At 35.1% G+C, this 22234-nt stretch overlaps 1 long non-coding RNA gene across 3 annotated transcripts in view; it reads right to left on the bottom strand.

The window, feature by feature from the left end:
- Positions 1-19941, bottom strand: part of LOC106174501 (uncharacterized) — a 50481-nt gene extending 30540 nt beyond the window's left edge. Inside the window, exons 1-3 of one of the 3 annotated variants that reach the window (XR_015335622.1) lie at positions 19746-19941; positions 17445-17500; positions 4244-4356 (exon numbers count right to left, since the gene is read on the bottom strand). This is a non-coding gene — a long non-coding RNA (uncharacterized LOC106174501). Of the gene's footprint in view, positions 1-4243; positions 4357-13672; positions 14086-14462; positions 14599-17444; positions 17501-19745 lie in introns of those variants that run through there. The other 2 variants (XR_015335621.1, XR_015335620.1) reach the window with 2 other exon arrangements.
- Between the last annotated feature and the right edge of the window lie 2293 nt (positions 19942-22234).

The raw sequence follows: 22234 nt of genomic DNA on the forward strand, positions 1-22234 counted from the left end.
CCCATGTCCCATACTGTTATTGACAAAATACAAGTTTATTTAACCACTAACTAACAGCAGCAGCAGCAGACATTAACAACATTGTCTGCCCTTGTCAGTACAACCATTCATCACAAGATGGCACCTTGATGGTGCGGTGATTGCAGTACTTAATGCCAACTGTCACCTCCAGACAGGTGAGAAAGGATAAGGCCATTTAACCTGACAAAACACCTGTCACAACATGAAGACTTAAGGAGTACTAGGGGTTCATGGGTCGCTGCCTTCGTTTGACACAACCAATCATATGTTTAAGTTCATAGATCAGGATTTACAGTCCCTCAGCTGAACATGTTTATCTGTGGTATATATGTTTTTCTCTAAGAAGCAGTATGATTTTAAAATAGATGGAAATTTGAACCAAGATTTCCTATGACTCACTTGTTTTGCTTTTTTCTAGTTTATATGTTTCAGTTCTAGAAAATATCAATTATCTTAATTTTTTCAAGATTTATATGCACAGATAGAGAACACACAGTGCTTTACAATATCTGAAAGATATCAAACAATAGTTTAGAATATGAGCATGAAAAGTATAGAATGCACTTATGTTACGTGCAACTGAAGTAAAAAGTCACACAGAATGCAAGAAATCACACTTACATATTTTATAAATGAATTATTCCATTTAATCTTTTTTCTCATTTTCACCATATGATTTCATTACTGTTCATTTCACTGGATCAACCCCAAGCAATTCTTAATAACAATCAATAGATGTGTTTTAACAAAACCAAAATAGCAATTACTTCCCCATCATAAAATCATGAAAAGTGCTGTCAAATCCCTTCAATATTACATGATAAATTCTTCTGAAATATATGTCAAAGTGATCCATCAATCTATTCATTTTCCAAATCATGATACATTGTATCAGCAAAAGGGCTGCCAATCTATCACTGTGCAGTGCGCAATGATGATTGATGTCCAATGGGGGTGTATTCGGAGGTAAATGGATGATGGCGAGCCAAGTACAGAAAGTGTCGAGACGTTGACAAGACCAGACAGTGTTACACAAAGAGATATATGTCATCCCAAACCCTAAGGTTTGACACCTTTTAACAGTTTGACAGCTAGGGCAATCATACATTTAAATCTGCATTTGGTTCAGTTTAAGTGATGGTTTTAAGGGGAAGCAACTGACACTGATCTGTGAGAAGTCCATGCTTTCATTCAAACATTATATTTTAAGCAACATACTTGTAGGAGTTGGGAGGTTTGAGCAAAACACTCTTTCTGGCCTTTCTATGTCATTTCTCAGAATGGGTTAACAAATGGGACAAAAAAAAAAGATCCACCTTTTTCTTTTCAGAAAATGACCCCTCCCCTCTTTTGAAATCGCTAAACTACAGACCCAACCTGTGTATGAGAGCTTGAACAAGACTTCTGCCAAAATTACCCATTGTGTTAGTGGTTCTTATCAGATTGTGTCAGACTATCGCGTCTTAGCCACAGCAGTGATCTGTTTCTAGGCTTCCTCTACTAGCACAATATACCTATAACAACATCTAAATATTTAAGTTTTATCAAAAATCAATAAAGAAAATATAAAGCAGTTAAATACTTATAACCAGGTAAATCAGTTAAAATTAATAGCCAATAGCCAAGATAGTTGTATCTAGATTTATGAAGTTTTTAATCACATGCCTCTTCTCCCAATTCTCCACTACTGCATCATTATATTGATAGACCACTTATTTATCATATAGAACTAGTACATAAAAAATTTATTTTTTCTACCACATCTGAGCTCCAAATCTGAGCTTCACGCAATGCAAGTCACTGGCCACAATTAAGGTTAATTGCATTTACAATTAGGAATCGTGTTAATCTGATTGCAATCAGCGAGAGTCCTGGTATAGCTTGAACTACCTATAGGATAGTTTAATTGCAGGAGCAGATCCAGAGCTATTTACTGACAGTCTTCCAAATTATCTTTGTTGATTCATCCTCCAATTTTGACCATTTTCCGACTGAAAAAATTACATACCCGTCAATGTAAATATGAAAATCTGACCATCTTCTGGAAGACCCAGTAGACGCTCTAAATCCGCCCCTGTATTGTGAACGCACCTGAGATGAAAGTTTGACTGAACACACTGTCAACTCTCTCTCTCTGACAGATATCCTAAAACCAAACAGAATTCAACATAACAAGATAAAGTTACTGAAGTCTGCATCAACAACAGCATTCTTAGCCCAATGTGCGGGAGTTAAAATCAAGACTCCTTTGTAAACATTGTCAAATTTCTCTCTGAGCAAAATCCTGAAATCAAATAGAATTTAACAACTGTCTTAAGAAACTATGACATTTGCAAAAGATGGCTGCATGACGATGGGAGGAACAAGCCAGTTTAGGAAAAAAGGGAAAAAAAACATGCAAGAAACTAAGGTAGTTCATGCTGAGTGTGGTTAAAAAAAACTTCATTGATGGCAGGTTATATTAGAATATAAATGTCTCACCTGGGCCTTCTTGGTTTATCCCAGACCCCAAAGCAAAAATTCTAAACCCTACGTAAGGCCCACCCCCCTTCAGGGGTACATAAATCTCACACAATAGCCTTTTCAAGCCACTCAATTCCCCTTGAAGGACCTATTGTAAAGGAATTGAGTGGAACTTGAAGTGCAAATATTACAAAAGAGGTGTGATCATTACACAGACAATACCGAACAATTGCTGTTAAATTTGCCACTGGAAGGGATTGCTGTGATCCTATTAGGTTTGAACTCAGATCTCTGCTGAGCAAATACGTCAATTATTTCAGATGAGATAAGACAGGTACAGGAGACTATTTGGATGTGCTCCAGCTGTTGGTCCTGATCAGTTATTTTTAACAAAAATACACTAGTTTTAACAATAAACTTTAATATTATTATTTCAGCTACTTAAGATATATATGTTAAAAACAAAAACAAGCATTCAGGCACAGTCAGCTCACGACTCCTATCTTCCAATTCAGTAGTAGCTAACATAAACTGATGTCTGCCATAACCCAGCTATTTCGAACAATAAAAACTGTTACCCCTCTCTCCCCACATTATATAAAATATAACATTAAATTTCATGCTTTACATTTGAATCTAACCTCCAATGCCATGCAATTAAGGTAACTTCCAATGCAAGTCAATTAGTCAATTCAATGACACATGGCTCAGAAACAAGATATCCCAAATAACATCTTGCAACTATTTTAGGTTTAAATGTAACAAAAGGCAACAAACATACTTGATAAAATAAAAAAAAATTAAGCCAGATGTTTCACTGTTGATCACATACCTTCAATAATGACTCTTTTTAATCCAGCATTACAACCAAATTGAAGTTTGGTTGATCTCGAAGTTTCTATAACAAGCTCCATATCATGTATGTGTCATCTTATATCACTTCAAACAGATACAAGCACATGCAGCTAGTCTAGAAATGAAACATCCCAATTGTATGGAATCAAATGAGCACATTAGCATTTACCCTCTGATCTTCAAAGTGAAACTTCCGAAATTGCAATGCATGCATTTCTACCAATTTTTCTTCTCAAGACATGAGCCTACGTTTCAAAAAAAAAAAAAAATTATCATGGAACCCAACACCTAACCTTGACGAATTCAGGAACCATCAGAATTGAATTTAAAAACATGGAATTCCACTTTTCCGCAGAAAAAGCTCATGTCAGCTTTTCCCTCTTAAACATATGTTTGTCTAGTATTTTACTAAACCAATATCTATAACATGAAAAAAGAATCCCTCTTAGAAAGTTTACTTAATTGCACTAGTATGTCTTACAGGTGAAAGAAGTAAATAACTGGTATCTTCTGTCATCCTCCATAAAACTCATATTACTCTTGAGATTTTTGAAAACTTTTTTGACACAGACTTGGAAGTTTTTTCAATTTCTTCATGCATGTACATTCCTTCCAGCTAACTAAAACATTGTGCCATTATTCATTATCAATGTATCTTTAACTTTTGCCCTACTTCTCTGAGATAATTTTTTGTGAGTAATAATAATAATAGTAATAATAACAATAATAATAAAAAGATGGAATCTATAGATAATGACAGAATAATAAAAAAAAACATGGCTAAAATTCCCACTCTTCCAACTGTACTAGGTAGTAACTGTTAAAAATGTATCAATTTACTAATTTGATACCAAATCTACATGCCTCAGCTCCTGCTGCAGAAGAAAGTAAAACCCATACATACCTGTCATTACAATCATTCTCCTGGCGCAATCCTCTGTCGTCTTCTCTAGATACTTGGGCCGCAGTCACTGGAGAGTTCTAGAAATGACAGGGAGGCAGGCTGTAAGATGATATCTAAAAAAGAAAATAATAATTGAATGAATTTTTAAAATTCTGTAGGACGGTATATCAGCTAGATACGAAAAAATTGATTTAATTGACAGACAGCACTGTGTATATTACTCAATGTAATTATTGTTTGGAAATAAAACATAAAATATTAGTACCAGTATAGCTCACAGTATAACAGTAATAATCTATTTAAAAGAACAGTCCGAAGACTTATACTTCAAACAATACCACCTTTATTTTCAGTCTTCAGTCAAAAGCTACATCAAGGTACCAACCCAGCATGTTAGATCATCATCACACACAGACTTTTATCCTCTCATTTTCATTAAATCTTATCTTACTCCACCAAAGTCTTCCATCCTTCTTTATCTTTCAAATTACCAAGACAACTCAGGTCAAATCAGACTGAGAAGCCAGCGTTACTAAGAAGGCTTAAAGCCTTCAGGGAAAACCACCGTGTGAATTACTTCCCTTAATGGTCCCATTACCCAACTGTTATTGATAAATATTTCAACAGAAAAAACGATTAAACCACAACAATCACACGTTTTGTTATACGTGGGCTGTAACCTGTGTGAAAAGTTCACAAAAGGTCCAGTAACCATTGATTCAGTCAGTCGTAGTGTGTGTGTGTGTGTGTGCGGCAGAAGCCTGACATTGTAAACGTTGACAAATTGAAGCAAAATATTGACGCTGAATTAGATGCTGTTTGCTCCTCCCTCTGAACACATCAGAAATGAAGTATTCCACACTGGCGACACAGGGACTTGAAAAACATTGAACTGTTTTTTAGCATGTACACATTTAACCACAACAACAACCTTTACAGTAGTTAGTCAGAAAAAAGCATTATATAACTGTTTCTTCTAATACATGTACTTAAAAACTTTTTCCTTGTTTTTCCCTATTGCAGACCAATTAAGATGCAAAAATAGAAACAAAATACACATGTATGTATAAGACATCTTTTATGTGGTTTAATGACAATTTCTGACTTTCATTCACTTGTCTAGAGGAGGAAACCAATGATTTGGTAAGGGGTGAGAGGCTGCCAAAAACTCCACGCCCTCTCCCCTCACGGTGGTATGCCTGTATTACAACAACACCATAACGTCTCCAATAATATTGACTTTGTTCATAAGTCTATACTTAAACTTCCTCCTTATAAAAAAGATAAATCTAATGGCTAAAAAGTGGAATTAAGAGAAATTGTTTACTTGTACTGGTTTTACTGGTTTTCACAGAAATGACTCGAGGTATGAATTTTCCTATTTATAGATCTACATAGAAATATAGGTTTAAGTTAAGATGACTCTGTGAAATTTAGCATCATGATTTCATTAAAGAAGAGATACAAAATTCTTAGTAGTCAGACAATATATTAAGCAACATCTGCAGTCAAACATCTTATCATGGACATTAAACTCTATTAATCACCCCCCCCAAATAAAAAAAGCATAAAGTAGTGAGTTTTCTCAATTTTTTCCTAAGCACGTTGCACAAATGACTAATTTATTTCCTGACTCATTTCCAAAAACTTTTACACTCTATCATTTTTTTGTTAAATATTTTTAACAAATCAAAGCACATACCTGCCAAAAAAATCCAGTATATTTTATCTGTTAAGAATTGCAATTCTGATAGTAAAACTGTAGTGATTTTAAGCTGACACTGTGATGGCTGTCTCCTCTGTCTCAGCACACCTGTGAGGCTCCAGCTAGTACATGTACACCTGTGATCCAGTCCAAAATACTGAACTGGATATTAAGCCGGAAAGGCTTTTCAATCAAGGTCACATGGGATTTAGTGAAAACCTTATCTGTCTCTTCGCAGATCTGATGTCAATTACAGATAGCAGATCAATGCACGCTTTCTCTCATAAATTAGATCTCTTAAGAAAAGGACATTTACTGGGTATGCATGCAATTACAGTTATGTGAACTAGATTTCTTTGTTTGTTCTCTATCAATATGGATATCTTGTGTCTTAAAAATATCAACAGTCAGTGGCAGTAACACAGTAATGCTTATTCAATCAGTTAATGTTATGCTTCTTTGCAGATATTGCCTGTGTTCCATGAACAGCTTTTATTTTCATCCTCCCCCCCCCACCTCGCCCTAACTCCATATAATTAATCTGCAATCACGTGCAATCATAAACAAGCAAAGGCCATGAAAAGGCAAAGAATAATAAAACACCATTAATTGTAAGGAAATTAAGCTCAGTAAAATTCTTTTCACATAGTACTGTACAGGTAAAAATATGTCACTTGAAAATTGTCAAGTACACCAGGTGGTTAAGTCTTTAGCATTTTTTTTATTTCAATTATGGTTAATTTAATAAAAGAAAGACAAATACAGATAAAATACAAAATGATTAAAGTAATGAGTCATGAGAAGCAGAAATAACTTCATTTTCCAAAGTATATCCATTGATTTTGAGACAGAAAATCATTCAGAGTATGAAAATTTGGATAAATGTCAATTTGTGTTTCCTTGCTATTTCTGATCTTGACATATAAGCAGTTTAGTGTGTAGTTTAATTCTCAGATTATCCAAAATACCAAATTCTAATAAATCAACACTATGCCTTTTATAATATTGATGGGAGCTAGACAGTTGTGCAACTTAATAATATTTTAATAATTCAATCAAAGAATACACAAAATGTTTCACAATTTACTAACGACCTTTGTTTCTAGACAGAGTAAATGATCAGCAACCAGTGATAATTACTGAGTACTTATTCTTTAAGTTTACCAATTTATTTCTTTTTTGATCATTTTAAGTCAGTTTCATTTAAATGTGGCTATTTCTGTCTCTTTTTCATTTAACTCACTGATATCAATTTCCTTCAGTTTACTATATGGGACAAAAGCCTCACAAGTTCCCAACAAATCCAAACATTTAAAACTGTCACCAATTCTTCTCACACAAAAATGATCAAAACTGAAACTAGCTGTAATAATCGCTGCGTGCCCCGTGTCCCACCTTTTCTATGTTTAATCATCCATAAGGTCTGTCACCTTGTTCATTGTGTATCAACACTGCTTTGATAACTGTCCACTTCAACCAGGCATTTGTTGACTTAACAGATGTGAAAATCTTTTGACTTATGCCGCAAATCAATAAATTTATCATTTGGCATTTTGCCAGGGGAGGTGCAATATAATGTTCAACAGAGAGCATCATATCAGACATTGTGATTTGAAGTTGTGATTTTAATGGAGAAAAATAACCAAATCATTCATTTTTGGTGAAGAGGAAACAGATTCATTTTTATGCTTTTTATTTTTCTAAACTGTATCCAGCTATTATGCATATCTATTACCCTTTTTGTGCTATTTTAATTTATCCCTACTATATAAATTACATAACATATGCATGCATTGCACTTTTTGTCGCACTACATGCATACTATAAAATTTGGAAAAAATACTGACATCTCAGCTAGAAAATCTACTCTTAATCTTCTTGTCTTTTATAAATACACCTTCAATCTGCTATTATTTTAAGTTCACTTCTGTACATGTACAGTTAAGCATACTTTTGAAACTGCATACTGTTGAAATTCTGAAGTCCTTGTATAAATTTGAAAGTTTTGACAACCAACACTTAAAGAATGTTTGAAAAATGTTTCAATCTGGGATCAAATGCTTTAAAATCTACAAACACCACTATCTGGGCAGCTCATTTATATCTTAGTCAAGTACGAGCAAATCAAACTTTGATGACCTCGTAGGCCACAATGAGATCAAGAGAAGTGAAAGCTTACTAATTTTCAAATTTTTGTATATATTTGCAGTGGAATGCACCACTATTGCAAAAATCATTAAGAAAGCACAATTATATAGGAGATTAAGAAAATGTATGTGACATCTAAAATGTGATAACTGTTAAAAGGATATTATTGAAAGTGATAGACAGTGAGAAAAAAAGCAGGCAGATGGATGGACAGATAGACATATAAACGGGCAGTCAGACAATGACAGATGACCGACCAACTGGCTGACAGGCAGGCAGACAGACAGACAGACAGCGGACCGACCCATGGAAATCTCATTGAGACATGATCACGCAGATGATCACCTCGATGTTGATGGACTGGCATTTCTTTGCTAATCCCCTAATCAGCTCTTCACTGGCTACAAATCTCCAACATGCCTCGGTTGCTTGGCGACACCGTGTAGTAAAAATACAGGGAACACCTGCAAGGTTACAAGCCACTGCGTATATATCTCTGGCAGACATCAAACTGAGGGAACAGCCACGGCAAGGATGTGAAAGACCCCTAGATGATGACATAACAAAACAGGTTCTCCAGCTAAAGTGAAGGACAAGGATTTGTGAGGATTACCTGTCTGAAATTTATTGAAAAGTTTTGGTGTACTAGGTTAAGGATTTCTTATAAAATGCATAATTTATTTTATCTTTGAGTGTGGAAAATGGAAAAAAAATATTTTAAAAAATAAATTTATGTTTAATTTCATCATGAATGCTGAACAAAAGAAAGGTTATTTGGCTCAAACATTAAATAAGCAAATAAACCTCCATGTGTGACATTTTTGACAAATGTCTGGGACTTACACCCACTATTTCAACAAGAATAATGTAACAGAAATTTTTTATAATTAACACAATATTTTTGTATAATTGGACTCTGCTTACTGGAATACCTGAGTACACTTTGCTTGTACAATTCAGTAAGTAGTGGTAGAAAGTATTTTAAAAATTAAATAGGAAGGAAAGAGCAAACAATAAGCCTTTACTAGCTTAACGTGTACCAAGGCATCTCAATCTTCACTAATGGTTCTGTCCCAAGAATTCTGTAAATGGGCATATAAATATGACTTCCCAATCCCTACACTCAGTCCCTAGAACTATACATCTGGGCACAGAATGACTCAATGCTTCATTTAAAGCAGATAACTTCATTCCCTTCCTCCTCAATAAGGCTGATAAAAGGCCCCTGGTTTTTCTTCATATAACTGCTCCTCTTGATAACATTATGACCTAGGTATCAAACAGTTTAATTCATGCTGTTGGAAATTAACTGGCTGAGAAAACAAAGCAGGCTACGGTGCTGGTGCTGGCAAAAGCAATTTCTAATCTTTTTTTTTTTCATCAAACTGTCATTCTGTTTTGCTCTTCTTAAGAATCTTTCCTACTTAATTTTTTTTCTCTTTGAGGTTACCTAGCTGTTATGCATAGTGCACTACTACAAGAGTTTCATATTTCATGTTTTTATAGCCATGCACAGTTTAATCTTAATCAAGCCTGTAGCCAGTGATTGTAAAGGGGGGGGGGGTCTGAAAAAGTTAACCTTTTACCATAAAACCTTTGTGTACCTATATGTAGATTAAATGTTTCTCAGAGCAAACCTTCATCTGTTAAAAAGGGGGTTCGTTTGAACCCCTGAATTCCCCTGGCTACAGACCTGCTAATATAAACTCTTTTTTAAATTATCTCTCATTATCTTGAAATTTCTTTTTTTGGGTAAATATTATAATACTGAAGTACCTACTTTAACAAAATAGAATCACAATGACATTTAAATTTACCAGTGAGTACATGAACCCTTGTACATGTATGAGAAACAAAACAACTGCATTTCTGGTGACTCACTGGCATCAGAGAACATAGCATCTAATTTCATTATCTGGTAAGCAGAAGAATGGTTTTCACAGTGTTCTTCTAGAAGAAAATTGATTTTTTTGTATCCTCTTTTAATCTTGATCAGCAAAGTGATGTGCAGGTCTACAATGCACAAATTAATATGATTTTGTCTTGTCAGACAGCCTAAATTGTTAAAGGTATCATTAACATTACTACCAGAGTGTGAAGATGGCTGAAAATAAATGGAGAGAGAGAGAGGGGGCAGAAAAATGTGATTATGTCTCACGCTCATTATGAACTGATGAAAAATATTTGATTTGACTTGATATGATTTTAGTACTTTTAGCCCAGTTAATCCATTGTAAAAAAAAAAGAAAAAAAAAGAAAAAATTCCCATGGGTCAAGCCAATTAAGACACAAATAGAGGGTCCAGTAAAAGACTAAAATATCAGTGTAAATTTTGAAGATCAGCCATATTTAAATCTCTGCCTACACTATTAATCAATTGAAATAAATTCATATAAAAAGAAAAGTTTCACAAAAAAATTCATAAAATCTTGCAGGAGTTAAAGAACAGCCCTTTTTATTGTGTCTGTTGGAGGACCATCCATCTCTCCATAATGCAACACCACTGAAGTACAATGGTCCAATTATTGTAATCAATCTTCTGACAGCGGTTCTCTTATTCACCACCATTACATGAGTCATGGACTCACGATATCAAGTTGCATTCAAATACTCACTCCACAATTGTCTCTTCACCAATTAGCAGGACTCGGGGAATGTCCAAATGCTCTATTAAACTATCTATTAGTTTAATGGAAGAAACAAGTTTCTAAAATTATATTTCAATCTGTTCTTACCTTTTAGCTTCTAGCTTATTCTGGAATTGAATATTTTCAGAAAACTGCCACATGCCTCGCTGATCTACGAGTTGTCGCATTATGTGAATGAATGAATCAAGTTAGAATATGGCCCTTAGAAAGCTTTGCCTTTTCATAAATCTATAGATTTTTAAGAAATTCTATAATGATCCATAATACCATATTATACCATTTTCTGGACAGAAAATCCATGGAGATTTACAATTTTCTGTCTTTTCATAAATCTCATTAGGTAACACCAGGAAACTTAATAAGCAAATGACCTATGAAGCTATTTTAATGTTTTGATTTCATATTTGTGGGGATGTGGGCTAAAGAATATATAAATTACTACACAAACAAATATATTTCTAAACTGCTGTTTTCAGGAAACAATCTACAGCTTCATTAAATCACTAATTAATTAGGGGAAAACAGTATAAAGAGATATGTGGAACACTTAACCAGGCAACCTCCTCGAAAATTGATATTTTCAAAAAACACCTCAATGCAACATTAGGTTAGAGATTGTTTAACAGGGGAAATACTCTTAATGAGATCTGCAAAGAAAAGATGTCATAATTAACCATACCTGAAATGTTATTTTTCTATTAGCATCCATTGTTTGCCCTCACAATCAATCATTATTATGCTCCAGCTTGGAACATACACACCTGATAAAGATTACAAAAGCAAACACAATTTCCTTAAAATGTCCCAAACCAACGATCAATCTTCATCTTCTGCTTATTATTTCTCCCTGGCGTGACAAGAGGTGGTTTTCCGCTGTCACTTTATTGTCACCGTGTGTGTTTTCTGTGACTTTTTTGTGGACATTCATCATACTTAGGAATGGCTAATTAAAAATTCAATAAAATGAATAAAAGCTTTTATGTCCAATGATACATCATGATAAATGATTTGAGAACAAACAGCATGCAAGCACTTCCACAATTAAGACGACTTTTGTTTCAGAAGCATTTTATGGCTCACTTTTAATGGCGATGTATCTGCTCCTAAAATATGAATGCAAATGATATACATCTTATTTGATTTCACTTGTTAATTCTGTAGTTTTTCATTAGCTAATATCATGTTTAATAAAATTTGTATCTTTTAGAGAATTATTGTTGAAAACCGTACAACTCTTAAAACATTCACAGCTTTTAGAATCTTGAAAGTCTATTTTCAATCATGACTGCACAATTATCAGACTCAAAGTTCTTTAAAATTATGTTCAAATCTAAAAATAACTATTAAACATAGCATATCTGCATTTCCTAGTATGTATTAATCAATTCATTTGATATTTTTAAAAAAATCTCCCTTTTATGCGCTAAATCACACGTTCATTGTTATTCTCTTCCCCTTCATAATAATATCCCTTAAATTGAAAATATTTATGACTAAAAATGTCCACCTTCAGATATATTCATTGTTTTTTTATCTCTTGAATATGATTTTCTACTAAAATGTTTAAACTCTATCTTCTTGTACATATAATTGTTCACACAATTAAGCAGTGACCAACACAAATCAACTTTCCCTGGCTTAAACAGTTAAATGTACTTTAATGGCAGGCGAGTTTACAGTCAACTTGGGACAACCTATCTCTGTATCCATCTCAGCATATCTCATGATCATCAGAAGCTCGACCACTACAGGAGACATCTATGTACTAGCAGCTATTCTAGTTTCACTCACCACAGGTGATATCTAATCCTTTAGTTATCCTGCTCATTGTAATTCACATAACTCAAGACTGCCTTTTAATGGTGAGGTTGCCATGGTTAGATGACATGCTGACATCGGTCTAAGCTCTATCAACTCAATTTGACTGGAAACACGACTTACCGTACATTTATTGAATACCTTTAATATCATTCAGTCTGTATTGCAGTGACTAATTAAGTTAAAGAGGCAAGTCCCTCTATTCTTCCATTTAATTAGAAGATTTTTAAATGAATAAAGGCTGCACTCAGGTGGAGCATAAAGATAACAAATACAAAGCAATGGTTTTAATTGTGACAGATATATGCTAAAAGTCAATGATGTCTATGAATCACTGTCAAGTTATACTGGTTGCAACGTGCAAAAAGTGAATTTCCCAGTCTTGCACTAAAAGTATCAGAAGGAATGGGGAACTCTGACAAAACTTTAATATAAAGAACTTGTTTTTTTTTTTTTTTTTTTTTTTTTCAGAAAAAATAACCCACTCTACTTTAATGGTGGCACAAAATCAAGACTTACACAAACAAAAAACAACTACAGGTACAAAGTTTCTACCAGCTATAATTAAAAAATTAGAAAGAGAAAGAGAAGACCAGGAAATTTCTAACTGCACTAGCATTTTTCTATCCCAATTTACCATACTTATTCTGGTTTACCTTGCCACTGCCTCCCTCTCCCACCCACCCCACCACTAATGGTAAATGAAGAACGTGCAGCATGGACCTGGAGGACTGGGGTGTGTCTTTTTTACAAACTAAAGGATGAATAAATTATTTTGTTTTGGAAATGTGGCAGATGCTGATTCATGGAGAGAGGTTCTTTGGGGCTGCCAGGCGTCGCAAGACGTAGACCTAAATGATCTTTTTTTTTTTTAGTTCTGTATTGTACATATACATGTGTTATATGATGCATCCCCTCCACCCCCGGCCCAAAGCATAGCAATCCATCTCTATATTCCAAGTATGTACTTACCTCTGAAGTATATACACCCAAATATATATCCCAAAAGTAAGCTTTGCTGGTATTTGGTCACCAGAACTCAGATTCACACAAAATATACATGCATATATTGCCAACCAGTCCAAAATATTGTCAAAACCTGCAACTTACCTTGCTGTCCAAGTCCAATTCAATACTGTACTAGTCCCAGTGGTTCACTTATCCAGGATAATTCACTTTTCTCGATGAACAAGAGTCAGTATCTCCAGGGACATTTCGAATCAGTCATGTGCATAGTTTTAATGGTCATAAGTAGAGAAAATCCCTGTGAATTTACTGTCCTAGTCCAGGAAGCAGAGCACACTTCTTGATAAACAAGCCTGCGTATCTATACGACAAGCATTCAGATACAGCAGTGGAGTGGAAAAATGTCCCCGCTCCTAAATGCCGTCAAGTACAAAAACCACAACAGTATTATGTCAATGTTATTCCATCTTAAATGGAAAAGAATGAGAATAAAAAAAATCCCACTTTGTCCTCAAAGAGCAGATTTAAGTAATTGTGAGCAAATGGGGACAAAGACAAGCAAATACAGGGATGTACTGTTAGAGGGTACGACATGTGGGTGCCTGCATGTGACATGAGCATTGTTTCAATGTGTCCATGTGTGCTGTCTCAGAGCACTTTTTTTTTCTTTTTGATAATGCATTTTTTCCTTTTATCCAACTTGTGTTTTGGTGTAAATTCATATCATAAAGATATATAAAACAGCATAATTAAGTGTGACACTTTTGAAGAAAACAATTTTAGTCTTTGCTATATATGTAATACCACTTTTCACAAAACACTTTTTACACTTGGAGTTTTTCATCACAGCAATGTCTTAAATCATGATTTCTTTTTTCAATCACATTCATATTGTGAGCACCTCTTTACCAGAACATAATTCAGACCATCTTACCTTCCTTAATCAGTTTCGTGGCTGCTGTATCAGTAAAGCATGCTAAAATCTCTCTCTCCTTGTCACAGTCAAGTGGCAAGCCAATCTACAGCAAAGATAGCTTAGCAACATGGCAATACCTGCTGATTGTATGAAGTTCTGTTTGCTTGTGCAGCAATACATGGTGATAATATGTATTTGTATATAACACCTTATAGCTTCTGTTGCCAATGACAGAAGAATGTAGGTGGGGGGGGGGGGGGAAGTAGGGCGTGGAGGAGGGCTGAGGGTAAGGAGTAGAGGATAATAATTTAAATGTATTATTTTTTTTGCCATCTTAAAATCTTTCATGAAATGTATTCTACCATTCAAATAAATGCATATCATGCATGCACGCATGAACGCACAGTCAAAGCACGGCATTCATAGACACTATACACATGTGCACGCATACACAAACACACACATACACACACACACACACACACACTATAAAGTAACTTGGCATAAGTGTTTTCTTATCAGGGAAATGATTGTAGCAGAGTTTGCTGAAATTAAACAAGTAACCCTGCACTATCAGCACCAGTCACTGAAAACAGCACAGGCATGTTTTCAAATAATAGAAGTCTCTGGAAATCTCTGAAACTCAGGCTGGAGCAGCCAGTCAAATACACTATGTGTGTGATTGTTCTCAAATCACTGCAATTCACATTCTCTCACACACATTGTCAGTGTCCAAACACATCCCAGGGAGGTCACCACTTGTGTTTTGGCCAGAGGCAATGCTATTCATTGATTCTTGTTAATTTTTTATGTCAATATAAAGAGAGTCAATTTTGATAGGTATAAGCATGTTTGCATAATGACCAATACCAAGTTTACTAATAAGTCAATTAATTTTTTCATTATTTTCAGTTGTTTTCATTACACATCCAAGACAATATTAACAATGCAACCTGAGACTGAAAGTTGGTCCAAATTTTATACCTAAAAATTACTTCATGTCAAGATTAATCCCTAAAAGTCATCCACTAAAATTAACAAATTGCTCTAAAACATTATTTCTTTCTTTTTATGAGACAGGTGCAATATCTTATTAAGTGGATGACTAACGGTCTATATTACCTCACATATGATTTCAAAAAACTTAGTCTAAAAGCATAGACCATGAATTTTCAGTCTTACATAAGTTTTCTTTTGAAATATCGCACTAATTAAATAATGTTCCACAAACCACTTTTGTAAATATACAAAATATCAGTTATCACACTTTCATGTTTAGGCAATTTTTTTAATGAACAATAACTTGAAATAAAAAGTCAACTTGGAAATACCATTTAACAAGACTGTAATGGAAGCTAAGAGGGTTATTCAGTGAACAAAAGAGTCCTCAAGTGCCAATTCAAAGTATACAACAACAAGAGATCAATAAAATTATGGTTAAATTTATTGTAGTCCTTTCACACTCTCACAACAGCCTGGAAGTTAAAAGAGTTGTTTACTTCACAATGGACTCTTATTTGTTTTGTTAAAAGGATATGTGTGTAGTTAACACCCTGATCAAGCTGCCTGGTGACCCCAGGGGGTTAACCCCAGGGATCAGAGTCAACCTAAACAACATATGCATACTAACCACCCCATCCAGGGTCTTTTTAAACCTGACTGGGAGGCTAATGTGGCCTTTGTTGTGGAATCAATTGAAGGTAAATATATAATTTTATTGAGGGTGGGGAAGGGGGATGGGGATTGGAATGGTGGGATAAGGGATGAAAAGTGGGATGGAAGTGATGGAATAAGGGATGGAGTTTGGGATGGGAGTGGTGGGTTAGGTGGTAGGGAGCGAGACAGAAGCAGTTGGCACACTGATGGCAGATTTGTAGATAGGATTTCCAAATAAACATTCCATCATTAAGAAACAACAAATTTCAAGTTTTCTTGAAAACTCAAATACTGATCACCAATTAAACCTGTGCCAGAGTTGACTGCTATCCCAGTGAAACAAATAGGAATTATTAATTCATAATTATGAGGTAAAGATATAGTTCTATTCTATACATAAATGTAGAATCTGTCCCAGCCACAGAAAAAATTGTCTGTGGTAGGTCAGGATGATACCTTACACCCCAACACCTGTTCCTGGCCTCATGTTTCACCTGCCCAAAGGTAAGATCTTAAGTACACCTCTTAACATATAGATCTAGTTACCTACATCGAAACTTAAAAAAAAAACGTTCTCAAAATGCATGGTTAAGCCCAGCTGTCATAGCATTAAAGTATCTGTAAAAGGGCTTCGTATTGTTCTATATTACTTACTTTGCTGCACTGGTGTCAGGATTGAGTTGCTGATGACTAACTCAGAGAGGACAATTAAGATGTGGCATTTTTTTGCATGGATGTGTGATGCAAAGATAATAGTATGGTATTGGTGAACATTTTACATCTGAGAACAAGCTGTGTATATTTTTTGCCTTCCATCAAGAGTGTAACTGCTGGGTAGTTATTATTTTTTTTTTTTGGGGGGGGGGGGGTTGTTGAATATCACAAAAGAGACTCAAATATAGAAAGGAAAATCCTAATGGAATTTAATTTATACATATGCCTTTATTCTTTTATTTTCATTATTATTTTTTGTTAACTTATAATTTCCTTATCTTTCCTTATCTACATACCTGATGAGTGTCAAGATGTGAATATACATGTATGATGACTTCAAACTCTCATAAATAAAGAAAAAAAAGAAGAAAAAATATATGTATATATCTACACCAAACATACTAGGGAAATGCAAAAGCATGTTTTCATATTTTTTCTATGGTAACTTTCTAGCATACTGGTATAATTTAATATACTTTAGATTGTTAAAACAATTCCTAATTCAAGTGAAATAGCATGCCAGGTTTATCATATTCTGCTTATTAGCAAATGATATTCTAAGCATTTTGACTATTGATTCCTTTTATCTTCAGGTGCCCTATTAGTGCTCTTCTATTGTTAATATCTTACCACTTGAACAATGTATTCCTGTATTTTGAGAACCATAACATGACAGCTCACCTTCTCTGAAAAAAAAAAGAAAGAAAGAAAGGTTATGGGGAGTTCTACTGGGACTTATTCTGCTGATTAATCAGTAACAGACATCTGTGTCATTTTTTAATAGAGTTCACAATATGCCTGCTCCCACACCAATTAAGGCATATCAGATGCCATGGACAACGTTGCTATGATTCAATTAGTGAAGTGTCTGTGCGTTCAGTATTTCAGCACAAGAGATTTCTTACACACGTTAAACTATAAACTGAACCACTATCAACATTATCACTCGTTTTAATTAGGACTAAATTAAGAGAAATTAAGCTCTTTAGACGAATTAAATAAACCTATTAATGAATTAAATTTAATAAACACACAAATAAATACAAATGGTAAATCGTTCAAAGATTTACCTTATTTCAGTTTTCACAAATGACATTGTCATTGGGTTAAATAGGCCATAGATAATTTTCTATGTATTTTAGTAGGGGAAATCAATATATATATATATATATATATATATATATATACAGACTTGACATTTAATATGGAATATTTTTTCAAAATCATTATTCATCAGTTTTTTTCCTATTTTGCAGACTGATAAATAAAAATAAGGATTAAAATCGTGTTTTAATAACTTTTGATAAAATGTTCCATGTTATTGCGACATCAGTTCTTTCATTGACTTCGCCAGTGAAGCAAACAAAAATGCATTGCCAATTTTAAGTCATATGACAACCATTGAAAGGGATATTTTGGATCTCCATATCTTCCAAATTATCGTCTTTAAAAGAGTTACACGACCCACAAAGGACCCTCATGTCAGTGTCTAGTCACAGTAACAGTAGCTGCTATGCCTGACCTTGTCTTCGTGCTACCAGAGCTTTCAAGAGGCAAGGCATTTCTTGCGATAGTGTTTTTAGAATTTAATCTGGAATAAAATTCCAGTCAACGGTTAAAACTTGTCCAATTTGGTTCAGTTTTGTTGTAGGACATGCAGGCCGTTGATTCAGCGACTATTGACCGAACCACATATTGTCAAAGTGGTTCAAATATGGCGATTTTGATGACCAAGGTAGCTGCTTATTCCTTTGGTTCTGTAAGTTATATCTGCTATAAAAAATTCTCTGTGTGAACCAATAATCTGATTGTGCCACCTTAAACTGTTCCTAAGGTGCCCCCTATCAAATGATAGTCAAGTGGTTCCCAGATTATTCCTTTATTTGATCTGGTTCAGGTTTTCATCGATGACTTCCATTGGTGTTTTGGCACCAATGTGGTATCAACTCCAAATATTGACGCTATCAATGGCCCTAGTCACTTCAGAAGCGGCACACACCTTGTCGTAGGCCTCTTCTGGATGTCTGTTAACTCTTTTTTGACCAATTTAGCGGTACTGGTGAAATCTGACCTCAATAAAGAAAACAACGCAATTTCAGTGTTCTGCCCAGAAACGGTCATGGTCCCCAATTCATTAGAGAAACAGACTACGCTGTTTTGCTGTTTACAGTGGCTTCCTCAGAGGTCGCCTAATATCCTAACCTGCTGAAACCATTTCGGCCTTTGCTTAGCGCCTTGAAAAACGCGTTTTGGTGACAATTTGCCCCTCATTTAAAACGGACTAGGTGGTTTTGGTTTAATTGTAGCAGCATTTCCTGAAGGACAATGAGTCCTGTATCCTGGTGGTAAGATATCGATACATTGGACGTGTTGTCTGTGTGGGTACATAACCCTGGGCATTACTCTATGAAACTGTGCGGACAGTTCTGTTTGGGGCAACAGTCTGTCTGGCAATGTCTGTTTTTTTTTTTCACGCCATTCTGACACAGCTTAACGATTTTGATAAACAAGGCTTAACTTATTTTACGCACTGCAAAACCGACCGCTTGCATGCAAAATTTCAAATTCTTCTATGCAATGGTTGCCGACATATGGATACATTTTTGACAGAACCATGCCTCGCCAAAGCCAAGCTTTAGCCAGCCCAAAGGAGCACTACCCAATCAAATCACTGCATATTACACAATGCAGCAATGCTTCAGACTTGGTAATCAGTTAATTGGTAGAGACACACCTGTCTTCACACTTCTCCAGTCAGATATCTTATATGAGATCTGAATTTTTTTAAAAAAGAACGCATTTTTCCTAGGTATACCTTTAAAACTGAAATATTCCATATTAAATGTCAAGTCTGTATATATAATGATAATGCCCATTTCTGCAAATGTAGTGTAACATACATGTGTATTCCCGCGAAAAAAAAAAACTTACTGAGTTTCTTGAGGTAAACGGTATTTTAACTCCGACTAAACATACTTTGGTCCTTCTTTCCTGATGCACGTCGCAATTCTGTAACAAGCTAGGTATACAACGTTTTTTTACACACGCGTGGGTTTTTCAAATTCCGCTATCTCCACGTGCTTGAAGTGACTTCCTGGTTGCGCGCGATTAGTGCAAAGATATTTGACAGCTGGTGGCGAAGTTCGTCAGGAGGAGATAAATAGGATTTATTTTGGCAAAATTTATTCATGGCATTTATCTGTTAAAATGATCAGAAATATTACGTGTCCTCATTAGTTCAACGTCAATAAGGCACGCCCAAAAAGTTTTTTAAAAAACTCCATATTCGGCATACTAGGGACCTACAGTATACAGCCTACAACAAACACTTAATTTCTTAACTCCTTCATGTTCAATAGAGCTATTAACCTCCGGACTATTGAGACCCCCCTCCTTCCCCGTTGTTCCAAAAAACGGATCCCCCTTCACACAATCCTGGATCCGTCCCGGATTTTTATATAGGCCCTATTATAATAACTGAGTCCAGTAAACCATTTATTATTAAAACCTTTTATTTATCGTAGGGCACAGTTTATACCAAATCGGAATAAGATGTACCACGTAGATACAAGAACTAGTTCAAATGTTGAAAAGCGATAAGGCCACACTTTTTTATTTTTATGGATGACATCCTCTGGGTACCCCAAAATTGGTGCGAGAGGGCGAAAAAAAAAAAAACAGTCAAAAAAAAAAAAACTGCTTAAGTAAAGGAATGCTGTCAGTACACAGCTGGAAACACAAATTTAACCACAGAAACACGTATCAAACTAACAATATGTCTTTATCCATGCTCTCAAAATATTAAAGCATTGTGAATACTTCGTAGAAATGTAAAAAAAGTCATGAATTGATATACTTCATATTACCAAATCTATTTATGGTTATTTCATGCATTCATTTGGTATAGCAATCAATAAAACAAATATCAATCAAACAGTGTGTCTTTATTTATATTCTAAGAATATTAAAACATTTTGAACACTTCACAGAAATGTTTAAAAAATGATGCAAAGATATGCTTAATACTACCAAATCTATTAAAGGTCATTTCAGACGATGCCATTTTGTCAACTTCAACTCACACGAAGCAGCTAAACTGTCAGGTGGCCTGTCCGACCTTCAGCCCACCAAATACCTCGACGCCCTTGTCGACCCTTTTTTCGCTACAGAAAACCTGGTATTAATGTGCTGCTTTATACAGAATGTCACAGAAATGTTTCGGCCGCCGCCAGCCTTTCGCACAATTGTAAAAAGGTGATATCTCCATGCCCAATATCAATGGCATACCAATCCAAAACGATGGCGCCCGTTCTCTTTATGACTTTTATTGTTGTGTAATTTGAAAGTAATCCTAGAGATGAATTTGACAGCAAAGTGGCCGCATTTCCAAGTGGCGAAAATACGCATGCGCAGAAAGCTCATTTCCTTGCAAATTCAATAACAACGTTTGCGACAACCGACTTCGTTGGGGGCTGGGGGGGGGGGCTTTTTTTTTTTTTTTTTTTTTTTTTTGGAGAACGGGCGAAAATCCATGCGCGCGCAGGATGTCATCCATAAAATTAAAAAAGTGTGGCCTAACGGTAATAGACCTCTTTGGATGATTGAGGTAGTGCTTCTCAACAAAAGCATTGCTGACGTGCAGTATCGCCCCGCTAACACAATCCGCAATATAGATCAAGAGGCCAAGCATTTGTGACTTGGAGCCTCGAATTTGATCGCGTATTAATTGCCTGAACCGCGATTTCATGACCCAATTGTAAAAAAAAGCCTTAATCTACATTAATTATTCAAGATAGATAAAAAGCTGAAAAATAAATCAAGCAATAATGTATTACCATAATCTACTATCTGCAAGTTTATTCGGGAGAAAAGCGCTCCGGTGCATGCAGGTCGCAGATTATAATGGGGAGTTCGCAACGACTGTTCTTACCCTTTTTTAAATAATTTAACATAAACATGTCTTCATTCATGCTTTTTACATCAGGCTGGATTTGTGAAAATATACAAAAATTGATAACAACAACAATTATTATTATTATTATTATTATTATTATTATTATTATTATTATTATTATTATTATAACAAAATGCCCACGCCCCACCTTACCCTCTACCAGGTTCATAGAGAGAATGTATTCACTAAATGATGCCCATTTTTTTTCACAGAAATGACGTCATCAGCCAGCTACCTGGCGTCTGGTCTCTGGAAGAGAGTAGTTAGCCACACAGAGATGGATCTAGAAATTTAACATGCATCACTAAAATTGACATTAAAACTTGTAGTGGCCTAGATACCAATATGGATGTCGATCGGTAGTGAATTTTATACCATAACTGGGAGGCATTTCCATCATATGTATTGCTTAAGGTGCTACATTACAAACCGGTTCAATTGGGGCCAAGGCAATTCGGTCACATGG

Source organism: Lingula anatina, chromosome 7, assembly GCF_051362555.1.
Source record: "Lingula anatina isolate TDL-2025a chromosome 7, LinAna3.0, whole genome shotgun sequence".
Classification (NCBI taxonomy): Eukaryota; Metazoa; Brachiopoda; class Lingulata; order Lingulida; family Lingulidae; genus Lingula; species Lingula anatina.